The 11,866-nt window shown below is 45.3% G+C and overlaps 1 long non-coding RNA gene across 3 annotated transcripts; it reads right to left on the bottom strand.

Annotated features, from left to right (window-relative positions):
• Positions 1-4,368: 4,368 nt before the first annotated feature.
• On the bottom strand, positions 4,369-9,354 carry LOC137635316 (uncharacterized). Of its 3 annotated transcripts, XR_011042640.1 has the most exons (4): positions 8,432-9,354; positions 6,365-7,024; positions 6,023-6,059; positions 4,369-5,839 (listed from the first exon to the last, which is right to left on the bottom strand). It is a non-coding gene; the product is annotated as an uncharacterized lncRNA (long non-coding RNA). The 3 variants fall into 3 exon arrangements; XR_011042641.1 differs by lacking the exon at positions 8,432-9,354 and having other exon boundaries at positions 4,369-5,717; positions 5,901-6,059; positions 6,365-8,067; XR_011042639.1 differs by lacking the exon at positions 8,432-9,354 and having other exon boundaries at positions 6,365-8,067.
• Between the last annotated feature and the right edge of the window lie 2,512 nt (positions 9,355-11,866).

The raw sequence follows: 11,866 nt of genomic DNA, 5'->3' as shown, positions 1-11,866 counted from the left end.
TGTTGATTTAAGATTTTGAATCTGTTTGAGAAATGCCTTATATAATCTGAACTATATCTGTACTGATTTCAACCAGTCATTTTCTATAATTCAATTGGGTTGTGCTGTTATGTTCTTAAATATGTAATTTGTAACAAACTTGAAAGTTTTTAGTGTGGTTGAGTGTTGATTTAAGATTTTGAATCTGTTTGAGAAATGCCTTATATAATCTGAACTATATCTGTACTGATTTCAACCAGTCATTTTCTTGTATTTATTATCTTCAAACTATAGAAACTCCTCAAGTTAAAAACTTAATTGGTTCCAAGAATTTGTTTGTCTAATTTTGTTAAATTTTTGGCTTAGGGTACGTTTCACCTAACACACGTCTATAATTTACAGCTGGAAAGGTTAACAAGTATGAAAATAGTCCTGTTTCCTATTGCCAAAATTGTCTTGCTTACTGAATTAATTTACATAATTTCAGCTGAATTCTTTTTTTTATCTGGATATTTGTAAGTAGAAGACCTGTATAACATTGTTTCAGACGTATGTCCATCATAAGGTTTTATAATGTTAAAAACTTATTTGTTCTTACGCAAATACAGACACTAGTCGTTTAAATGGGTAAGTTCTTGGCGCACTTTTGTTCCGACCATATAAAAGGAGAACTGGTGGACGTGGCAACAATGTATGGTTGCATCGTGCTTCCGCCCACGCATCGGCGAGGCGATGCTAGCGTCACTTCGCTTTTGGTGGCCGTAGCAATCGCATGTCTGCTTGCTTTGTTCTTAGATCGTGACTTTTTCTTATGTGTCAAACAAGCGCTTGTGGGAATTTGCGATGGTCTTGAGGTCGCCCGTGCGGCACCTTCGTGAGCCGTGCAGAGCTTGATCACCATCCTTTTTATAGGCAGGTGAAAAAGGTGTGATGTGAATTCTATTTGAGGTTCGCAGTATGGAAGTTAACCCTTTTACCCCCAGGCTATTTGGAACTTTCCAACCCTTAACCCCCAGGGGTTATATTTTTTCCAAGCACATTTTGCAGTATATTTTTTTTAAATTGCTCTAACAGCCTTAATTTTCGTCATAGAGAGGTCTGGTTGGTCTCATTCTCTTGGAAAATGCCTGAAGTTTCTCAAAAAATTATCAAAAATATGCAAAAAAAAATGTGAATAGCAGTTTTTTGCAAGGACGTACCGGTATGTCCATGGGGGTAAAGGGATGAGTTTTGTGAAATGTACCAGTATGTCCTTTGGGGGTAAAAGGGATGTATAAATGTAGAAGGAGGTTGTAAGGATTCATGTTCCAGCCCAGCCTTTATATAGGTATTATATTTAATGAATATAATGTATATTTTTTATTTTATGCAGCTTTTCAAGCTTAAAAAGAAAGGGAAGTAATGTCCTTTCTCCTAGCCCTGATCCAAATGTATTTGATCCTGCATCATCAGACGCAAATACCGAGTGTAAGCTCGTGTAATCAGCTCTTTATTTTAGATATAGCAGATCAGGGAGACTTCTCTACCCAGTAAGTTTTGCATATCCAAGTGCTACACAACAGTGTATGCCAAAGAGTACACAAAGTCAATTTTAAGGCTGCGTAACAAATATTTCCTACAAGTACATTGTCTTTGAGGAAGTAAAAACTTATTCACAACCCTTCTTATTACCCCACGGGGAGAGAGGTGTTGTCTTGCAGGAAAAAATAGATCATTTTTTACAGAAAGGTCAATAGGTTATGTCCTATTAACTTATTAGCAATAGCGCTAGAGTAATGCTGTGTCCGCAGTTCCACAAACAATCCCCATGCATCCTAATATATGTGCCACCTGAACCATCTAGTCAAAATAGAGATATCATGATACTCCTAATTAAGCAGTTTTCAAATGCATAAAATTCTCTCTGAAGTCTAGTGGCTCATCAAGACTACATACCCTCTTTGGCAGGGGAAGATTTGTGTGCATATGGAAGCACTAACTCGCTGTCTATTAAACTGGGTGTAGCGGGCCGAACACCGGGCACATCTAGTAAACGACTGAAATATTTAACATCAGCTTTTATTGCTGGAGCTAGACACTAACTCTATCAGGGTCGCCTTTCCTATCTGAAGCTGCTTCGACTTCTGTCCATGCTATGCTTCGTCTTGTTCTTTTTCTTTACTTTCAGTACATTTGTGATTATGATTTTCTCAAGTGAATGAGAACCTGTCCTTATGGCACCTTTGTGAGTTGAATGGAGGTACATCCCCATCCTTTGCTTCCTGGGTGTTTGGGAAAGCAATGCTCCTTTATCTCTACTTGTGAATTTTGCCAGGATTGGCCACCCTCTCAATGGGAGAAATCAAATAGCCGTTGGAAAAGGAAAGTTAAAGAGCGATCGCTCCCCTTCTGCGTCTTCCTCTGCTTAGAGCTAGAAGCAGAAGCCTTCCTTCCCAACTCCTGACCTTTTTCTTTCAGATCCATCCTTATCGGAGATTCCTAAATCTCCGATACCCCTAGTAGATGGCCATATTTTCCCAGACTTTGTTGATGTGTTATCACCTATCATGCTTAGTGAACCCGAAATCAAACACAGTGATGTAGATCCCGTGTCTTCAGCTCTTTTGCAACCAGGGAAAGAGGCACAACTTACATTGGTCTCGCCACCCTTGATGAATCTAATCAGCTCTCTCTCTCTCTCTCTCTCTCTCTCTCTCTCTCTCTCTCTCTCTCTCTCTCTCTCTCTCTCTCTCTCTCTCTCTCTTTTTTTTTTCCATGATGCAAGAACACCTCCAGTGAGAATTTTAAAAAGATCACTTAAGTGTTTGCCTAAGCAACATCAAACCGAGAGGTTGCAGATCAGTAACTTCACCAGGTACAGAAGGAGCTTACTATCCTCCTAACCCCATTCATGACAATTCTGATCCTTTGATTTCTAGAGGTTTTAGAGATAAGTCTTCCCCCCAAAAGGATACAGCCAGCTTCTCTCCAAGGAAGACCACTTCGTTTTCAAGTACACTTCACCAGGAATTACAAACCTGGTCGTATCATCCTAGAGCCAGTGCAACGTTAGTTCTGCACTTCAACTCGTAAACAAGCCCCACATTTGCATTCAGGTACAAGCAAGTGTGCTTTTTATACTCACCAGTGAGGAAATGCACAATCGGCTGGACTTGCTCACAAGTGAGACACGAGATCGCCATCTCATGATCAGCAACAACTTGTATAGATGTATCAAGAACAAGTTTTCCATCCTCACGAGATATATGGTGTTACCCAGGGTAGTGTTCTTGGCCCATTACTTTTCATACTATATACGAGTACACGGGACATGTGGTTTTGCCTAGAAAACAGGCTTGCTGTATATGCAGATGATGCTACTCTCTCTCTCTCTCTCTCTCTCTCTCTCTCTCTCTCTCTCTCTCTCTCTCTCTCTCTCTCTCTCTCTCTCTCTCTCTCTTTCTTTTTGCATCAATTCCATCTCCTGAATGTGGACCTGTGGTTTCTAAATCCATTAGTAGAGATCTAGCTGAAATTAGTGCATGGTGCAAATTATGGGGCAAAGTTGAACCCTAACAAAACTCAACGTATGATTGTACCGTAATTACGTCAAGGACAGTGGCTCCTCGACATCCGGATCTCTCCATTGATAATGTTTCTTTAAATCTGTTTAACTTAAAATTTTAGTTGTGATTCTTAATAGAAAAATTTATTTTTGAGAGACATTGTCTGTTTTCTTCAATTTCACAGAAAAATTGGCCTATTGAGAAAGTTTTTTGAGAGTTTCGGTGATCAGTCGATTCTGAAGTATTTTAATTCTTTCAATCTGCCTTGTTTTGAGTGTTGTTCTCCTCTCAGGTATTCAGCCTCAGAATCTCATCTTAATTTGTTGGACAGGAACTTACGATCTATTAAATTTCTTATTCCTGATCTAGATATTAATCTGATACTGTCGTTCAGCTAGTTTGTTTTACATGTTGCATAAAATTTTTCATAATTCTGACCATCCTTTGCATTCAGATCTTCTCGAACAGTACCATCATGTTGGTGATACTAGGCAGGCAGTTTATTCTAATGATCATGCCTATTCTACTACACACTATTCTAGATGTTTTATTCCAGCTGTGACCAAGTTGTGGACTTAATCAGGTACTTGAATTGGTGGAGGTTCAAAAGCTTAAACCAGCAGCAAATGTTTCTATGTTGAACAGACTGACAGGAGTTTTTTTTTTTTATACAAAAGGTCATATTTTAATATTATTGTTCATAGTATTTCATTTTAATTGCTCATTACTACTTTCGTTGTTTATTTACCTCCTTATTTCCTTTCCTCACAGGGCTACTCACTCTGTTGGAGCCCTTTGGCTTATGGTATCCTCTTTTTTTCAACTAGGGTTGTAGCTTAGCTGGGTATAATAATAACCTATGCCCTTTCAGGTCCATCCAGACATGGAAATCCTAACGTAACTTCTGCTATGCTTGTTATTTTAGATCTAAGCAAAGAGTTTTGAAAAGGAAATAGGCAGCAGATCATACCTGCTATTTTACTTGTTTCACACTAAATAGGGTACCCACCTTCAGAAGGAACAAGGTCAGAGGTTGGAGAGTTGCTCCACATAAACTCTAGAATTGAAACTGGCGTATTTAGCATTGCACCACTCTATGGCAACCATCAGTAGTCTCTCAGACTGTAGGGATGTATGTCTGAAGCAAGGAGAGCCGTGTCCCACCTTTGACAATTGTCAGTGGATATGTAACATCTGACATAAAGTGAATGTCGTTCACCTCGACCTTCTGCATCCTTGGGAAAAGGAACGAGATATTAGCCAGTCTGAGTCGATTTGTCTTTGAATCATTAGGTGCCAAGAAAACTCCCATCTTTTGGGGTTCCTAGAATATTAACCCTTTTACCCCCAAAGGACGTACTGGTACGTTTCACAAAACTCATCCCTTTACCCCCATGGACGTACCGGTACGTCCTTGCAAAAAATGCTATAAAAAATTTTTTTTTTCATATTTTTGATATTTTTTGAGAAAATTCAGGCATTTTCCAAGAGAATGAGACCAACCTGACCTCTCTATGACAAAAATTAAGGCTGTTAGAGCAATTTTTAAAAAATATACTGCAATATGTGCTGGGGAAAAAATAACCCCTTGGGGGTTAAGGGTTGGAAATTTTCAAAGAGCCTGGGGGTAAAAGGGTTAATAGGTTTGTTGATGACCTGAATCTCAATTTGGCAGCATATTTTCCCATTCAGTTTCAGATGCAGGCCATCTACCCTCGGATGGGATAGACATTCAAGATTTTCCCCTGTTCTGCTTAATCTCAGCCAAGGTCCAAAATCCTGCTATTAATGATACCAAACTTGACTCCTTTACAATATGGGTATCAAAGAAGGTAACTGATGATCTGAACAGTTTGTTACTTGTCTTGTAAGGGCAGTTCACTTATACCTTAAAAGTGGGCTGGTCCTTGCCGTCTGTCCGTTGTCTTGTAAGGGCAGTTCACTTACACCTTAAAAGTGGGCTGTTCCTTGCCGCCTGTCCATTGTCTTGTAAGGGCAGTTCACTTATACCTTAAAAGTGGGCTGTTCCTTGCCGCCTGTCCGTTGTCTTGTAAGGGCAGTTCACTTATACCTTAAAAGTGGGCTGTTCCCTGCCGCCTGTCCGTTGTCTTGTAAGGGCAGTTCACTTATACCTTAAAAGTGGGCTGTTCCTTGCCGCCTGTCCGTTGTCTTGTAAGGGCAGTTCACTTACACCTTAAAAGTGGGCTGTTCCTTGCCACCTGTCCATTGTCTTGTAAGGGCAGTTCACTTACACCTTAAAAGTGGGCTGTTCCCTGCCGCCTGTCCGTTGTCTTGTAAGGGCAGTTCACTTATACCTTAAAAGTGGGCTGTTCCTTGCCGCCTGTCCATTGTCTTGTGAGGGCAGTTCACTTATACCTTAAAAGTGGGCTGTTCCTTGCCGCCTGTCCGTTGTCTTGTAAGGGCAGTTCACTTATACCTTAAAAGTGGGCTGTTCCTTGCTGCCTGTCCATTACCTTGTAAGGGCAGTTCACTTATACCTTAAAAGTGGGCTGTTCCTGGGCAGTTCACTTATACCTTAAAAGTGGGCTGTTCCTTGCCGCCTGTCCATTGTCTTGTAAGGGCAGTTCACTTATACCTTAAAAGTGGGCTGTTCCTTGCTGCCTGTCCATTGTCTTGTAAGGGCAGTTCACTTATACCTTAAAAGTGGGCTGTTCCTTGCCGCCTGTCCATTGTCTTGTAAGGGCAGTTCACTTATACCTTAAAAGTGGGCTGTTCCTTGCCGCCTGTCCATTGTCTTGTAAGGGCAGTTCACTTATACCTTAAAAGTGGGCTGTTCCTTGCTGCCTGTCCATTACCTTGTAAGGGCAGTTCACTTATACCTTAAAAGTGGGCTGTTCCTGGGCAGTTCACTTATACCTTAAAAGTGGGCTGTTCCCTGCCGCCTGTCCGTTGTCTTGTCAGGGCAGTTCACTTATACCTTAAAAGTGGGCTGTTCCCTGCCGCCTGTCCGTTGTCTTGTCAGGGCAGTTCACTTATACCTTAAAAGTGGGCTGTTCCTTGCCGCGTGTCCGTTGTCTTGTCAGGGCAGTTCACTTATACCTTAAAAGTGGGCTGTTCCTTGCCGCCTGTCCGTTGTCTTGTCAGGGCAGTTCACTTATACCTTAAAAGTGGGCTGTTCCTTGCCGCCTGTCCGTTGTCTTGTCAGGGCAGTTCACTTATACCTTAAAAGTGGGCTGTTCCTTGCCGCCTGTCCGTTGTCTTGTCAGGGCAGTTCACTTATACCTTAAAAGTGGGCTGTTCCCTGCCGCCTGTCCGTTGTCTTGTAAGGGCAGTTCACTTATACCTTAAAAGTGGGCTGTTCCTTGCCGCCTGTCCGTTGTCTTGTAAGGGCAGTTCACTTATAACTTAAAAGTGGGCTGTTCCTGGGCAGTTCACTTATACCTTAAAAGTGGGCTGTTCCTTGCCGCCTGTCCATTGTCTTGTAAGGGCAGTTCACTTATACCTTAAAAGTGGGCTGTTCCTGGGCAGTTCACTTATACCTTAAAAGTGGGCTGCTCCTTGCCGCCTGTCCGTTTGTCTTGTAAGGGCAGTTCACTTATACCTTAAAAGTGGGCTGCTCTTTGCCGCCTGTCCGTTGTCTTGTAAGGGCAGTTCACTTACACCTTAAAAGTGGGCTGCTCCTTGCCGCCTGTCCGTTGTCTTGTAAGGGCAGTTCACTTATACCTTAAAAGTGGGCTGCTCCTTGCCGCCTGTCCGTTGTCTTGTAAGGGCAGTTCACTTACACCTTAAAAGTGGGCTGCTCCTTGCCGCCTGTCCGTTGTCTTGTAAGGGCAGTTCACTTACACCTTAAAAGTGGGCTGCTCCTTGCCGCCTGTCCGTTGTCTTGTAAGGGCAGTTCACTTATACCTTAAAAGTGGCAGTTCACTTACACCTTAAAAGTGGGCTGCTCCTTGCCGCCTGTCCGTTGTCTTGTAAGGGCAGTTCACTTACACCTTAAAAGTGGGCTGCTCCTTGCCGCCTGTCCGTTGTCTTGTAAGGGCAGTTCACTTACACCTTAAAAGTGGCAGTTCACTTACACCTTAAAAGTGGGCTGCTCCTTGCCGCCTGTCCGTTGTCTTGTAAGGGCAGTTCACTTACACCTTAAAAGTGGGCTGCTCCTTGCCGCCTGTCCGTTGTCTTGTAAGGGCAGTTCACTTACACCTTAAAAGTGGGCTGCTCCTTGCCACCTGTCCGTTGTCTTGTAAGGGCAGTTCACTTACACCTTAAAAGTGGGCTGCTCCTTGCCGCCTGTCCGTTGTCTTGTAAGGGCAGTTCACTTACACCTTAAAAGTGGGCTGCTCCTGGCCGCCTGTCCGTTGTCTTGTAAGGGCAGTTCACTTATACCTTAAAAGTGGCAGTTCACTTACACCTTAAAAGTGGGCTGCTCCTTGCCGCCTGTCCGTTGTCTTGTAAGGGCAGTTCACTTATACCTTAAAAGTGGCAGTTCACTTACACCTTAAAAGTGGGCTGCTCCTTGCCGCCTGTCCGTTGTCTTGTAAGGGCAGTTCACTTACACCTTAAAAGTGGGCTGCTCCTTGCCGCCTGTCCGTTGTCTTGTAAGGGCAGTTCACTTACACCTTAAAAGTGGGCTGCTCCTTGCCGCCTGTCCGTTGTCTTGTAAGGGCAGTTCACTTACACCTTAAAAGTGGGCTGCTCCTTGCCGCCTGTCCGTTGTCTTGTAAGGGCAGTTCACTTACACCTTAAAAGTGGGCTGCTCCTGGCCGCCTGTCCGTTGTCTTGTAAGGGCAGTTCACTTACACCTTAAAAGTGGGCTGCTCCTGGCCGCCTGTCCGTTGTCTTGTAAGGGCAGTTCACTTATACCTTAAAAGTGGCAGTTCACTTACACCTTAAAAGTGGGCTGCTCCTTGCCGCCTGTCCGTTGTCTTGTAAGGGCAGTTCACTTACACCTTAAAAGTGGGCTGTTCCTTGCCGCCTGTCCGTTGTCTTGTAAGGGCAGTTCACTTACACCTTAAAAGTGGGCTGCTCCTTGCCGCCTGTCCGTTGTCTTGTAAGGGCAGTTCACTTACACCTTAAAAGTGGGCTGCATCTTGCCGCCTGTCCGTTGTCTTGTAAGGGCAGTTCACTTACACCTTAAAAGTGGGCTGCTCCTTGCCGCCTGTCCGTTGTCTTGTAAGGGCAGTTCACTTACACCTTAAAAGTGGGCTGCTCCTTGCCGCCTGTCCGTTGTCTTGTAAGGGCAGTTCACTTATACCTTAAAAGTGGCAGTTCACTTACACCTTAAAAGTGGGCTGCTCCTTGCCGCCTGTCCGTTGTCTTGTAAGGGCAGTTCACTTACACCTTAAAAGTGGGCTGCTCCTTGCCGCCTGTCCGTTGTCTTGTAAGGGCAGTTCACTTATACCTTAAAAGTGGCAGTTCACTTACACCTTAAAAGTGGGCTGCTCCTTGCCGCCTGTCCGTTGTCTTGTAAGGGCAGTTCACTTATACCTTAAAAGTGGCAGTTCACTTACACCTTAAAAGTGGGCTGCTCCTTGCCGCCTGGCCGTTGTCTTGTAAGGGCAGTTCACTTACACCTTAAAAGTGGGCTGCTCCTGGCCGCCTGTCCGTTGTCTTGTAAGGGCAGTTCACTTACACCTTAAAAGTGGGCTGTTCCTTGCCGCCTGTCCGTTGTCTTGTAAGGGCAGTTCACTTATACCTTAAAAGTGGGCTGCTCCTTGCCGCCTGTCCGTTGTCTTGTAAGGGCAGTTCACTTACACCTTAAAAGTGGGCTGCTCCTTGCCGCCTGTCCGTTGTCTTGTAAGGGCAGTTCACTTATACCTTAAAAGTGGCAGTTCACTTACACCTTAAAAGTGGGCTGCTCCTTGCCGCCTGTCCGTTGTCTTGTAAGGGCAGTTCACTTACACCTTAAAAGTGGGCTGCTCCTTGCCGCCTGTCCGTTGTCTTGTAAGGGCAGTTCAATTACACCTTAAAAGTGGGCTGCTCCTTGCCGCCTGTCCGTTGTCTTGTAAGGGCAGTTCACTTACACCTTAAAAGTGGGCTGCTCCTTGCCGCCTGTCCGTTGTCTTGTAAGGGCAGTTCACTTACACCTTAAAAGTGGGCTGCTCCTTGCCGCCTGTCCGTTGTCTTGTAAGGGCAGTTCACTTATACCTTAAAAGTGGCAGTTCACTTACACCTTAAAAGTGGGCTGCTCCTTGCCGCCTGTCCGTTGTCTTGTAAGGGCAGTTCACTTACACCTTAAAAGTGGGCTGCTCCTTGCCGCCTGTCCGTTGTCTTGTAAGGGCAGTTCAATTACACCTTAAAAGTGGGCTGCTCCTTGCCGCCTGTCCGTTGTCTTGTAAGGGCAGTTCACTTACACCTTAAAAGTGGGCTGCTCCTTGCCGCCTGTCCGTTGTCTTGTAAGGGCAGTTCACTTACACCTTAAAAGTGGGCTGCTCCTTGCCGCCTGTCCGTTGTCTTGTAAGGGCAGTTCACTTACACCTTAAAAGTGGGCTGCTCCTTGCCGCCTGTCCGTTGTCTTGTAAGGGCAGTTCAATTACACCTTAAAAGTGGGCTGCTCCTTGCCGCCTGTCCGTTGTCTTGTAAGGGCAGTTCACTTACACCTTAAAAGTGGGCTGCTCCTTGCCGCCTGTCCGTTGTCTTGTAAGGGCAGTTCACTTACACCTTAAAAGTGGGCTGCTCCTTGCCGCCTGTCCGTTGTCTTGTAAGGGCAGTTCACTTATACCTTAAAAGTGGCAGTTCACTTACACCTTAAAAGTGGGCTGCTCCTTGCCGCCTGTCCGTTGTCTTGTAAGGGCAGTTCACTTACACCTTAAAAGTGGGCTGCTCCTTGCCGCCTGTCCGTTGTCTTGTAAGGGCAGTTCAATTACACCTTAAAAGTGGGCTGCTCCTTGCCGCCTGTCCGTTGTCTTGTAAGGGCAGTTCACTTACACCTTAAAAGTGGGCTGCTCCTTGCCGCCTGTCCGTTGTCTTGTAAGGGCAGTTCACTTACACCTTAAAAGTGGGCTGCTCTTTGCCGCCTGTCCGTTGTCTTGTAAGGGCAGTTCACTTACACCTTAAAAGTGGGCTGCTCCTTGCCGCCTGTCCGTTGTCTTGTAAGGGCAGTTCACTTATACCTTAAAAGTGGGCTGCTCCTTGCCGCCTGTCCGTTGTCTTGTAAGGGCAGTTCACTTACACCTTAAAAGTGGGCTGCTCCTTGCCGCCTGTCCGTTGTCTTGTAAGGGCAGTTCACTTACACCTTAAAAGTGGGCTGCTCCTTGCCGCCTGTCCGTTGTCTTGTAAGGGCAGTTCACTTATACCTTAAAAGTGGCAGTTCACTTACACCTTAAAAGTGGGCTGCTCCTTGCCGCCTGTCCGTTGTCTTGTAAGGGCAGTTCACTTACACCTTAAAAGTGGGCTGCTCCTTGCCGCCTGTCCGTTGTCTTGTAAGGGCAGTTCACTTACACCTTAAAAGTGGCAGTTCACTTACACCTTAAAAGTGGGCTGCTCCTTGCCGCCTGTCCGTTGTCTTGTAAGGGCAGTTCACTTACACCTTAAAAGTGGGCTGCTCCTTGCCGCCTGTCCGTTGTCTTGTAAGGGCAGTTCACTTACACCTTAAAAGTGGGCTGCTCCTTGCCACCTGTCCGTTGTCTTGTAAGGGCAGTTCACTTACACCTTAAAAGTGGGCTGCTCCTTGCCGCCTGTCCGTTGTCTTGTAAGGGCAGTTCACTTACACCTTAAAAGTGGGCTGCTCCTGGCCGCCTGTCCGTTGTCTTGTAAGGGCAGTTCACTTATACCTTAAAAGTGGCAGTTCACTTACACCTTAAAAGTGGGCTGCTCCTTGCCGCCTGTCCGTTGTCTTGTAAGGGCAGTTCACTTATACCTTAAAAGTGGCAGTTCACTTACACCTTAAAAGTGGGCTGCTCCTTGCCGCCTGTCCGTTGTCTTGTAAGGGCAGTTCACTTACACCTTAAAAGTGGGCTGCTCCTTGCCGCCTGTCCGTTGTCTTGTAAGGGCAGTTCACTTACACCTTAAAAGTGGGCTGCTCCTTGCCGCCTGTCCGTTGTCTTGTAAGGGCAGTTCACTTACACCTTAAAAGTGGGCTGCTCCTGGCCGCCTGTCCGTTGTCTTGTAAGGGCAGTTCACTTACACCTTAAAAGTGGGCTGCTCCTGGCCGCCTGTCCGTTGTCTTGTAAGGGCAGTTCACTTATACCTTAAAAGTGGCAGTTCACTTACACCTTAAAAGTGGGCTGCTCCTTGCCGCCTGTCCGTTGTCTTGTAAGGGCAGTTCACTTACACCTTAAAAGTGGGCTGTTCCTTGCCGCCTGTCCGTTGTCTTGTAAGGGCAGTTCACTTACACCTTAAAAGTGGGCTGCTCCTTGCCGCCTGTCCGTTGTCTTGTAAGGGCA

This window comes from Palaemon carinicauda, unplaced genomic scaffold, assembly GCF_036898095.1.
Source record: "Palaemon carinicauda isolate YSFRI2023 unplaced genomic scaffold, ASM3689809v2 scaffold113, whole genome shotgun sequence".
In the NCBI taxonomy this organism is placed as follows: Eukaryota; Metazoa; Arthropoda; class Malacostraca; order Decapoda; family Palaemonidae; genus Palaemon; species Palaemon carinicauda.
Note: the sequence above shows the minus strand (reverse complement) of the source record. Positions and strands in the feature narration are given on the sequence as shown.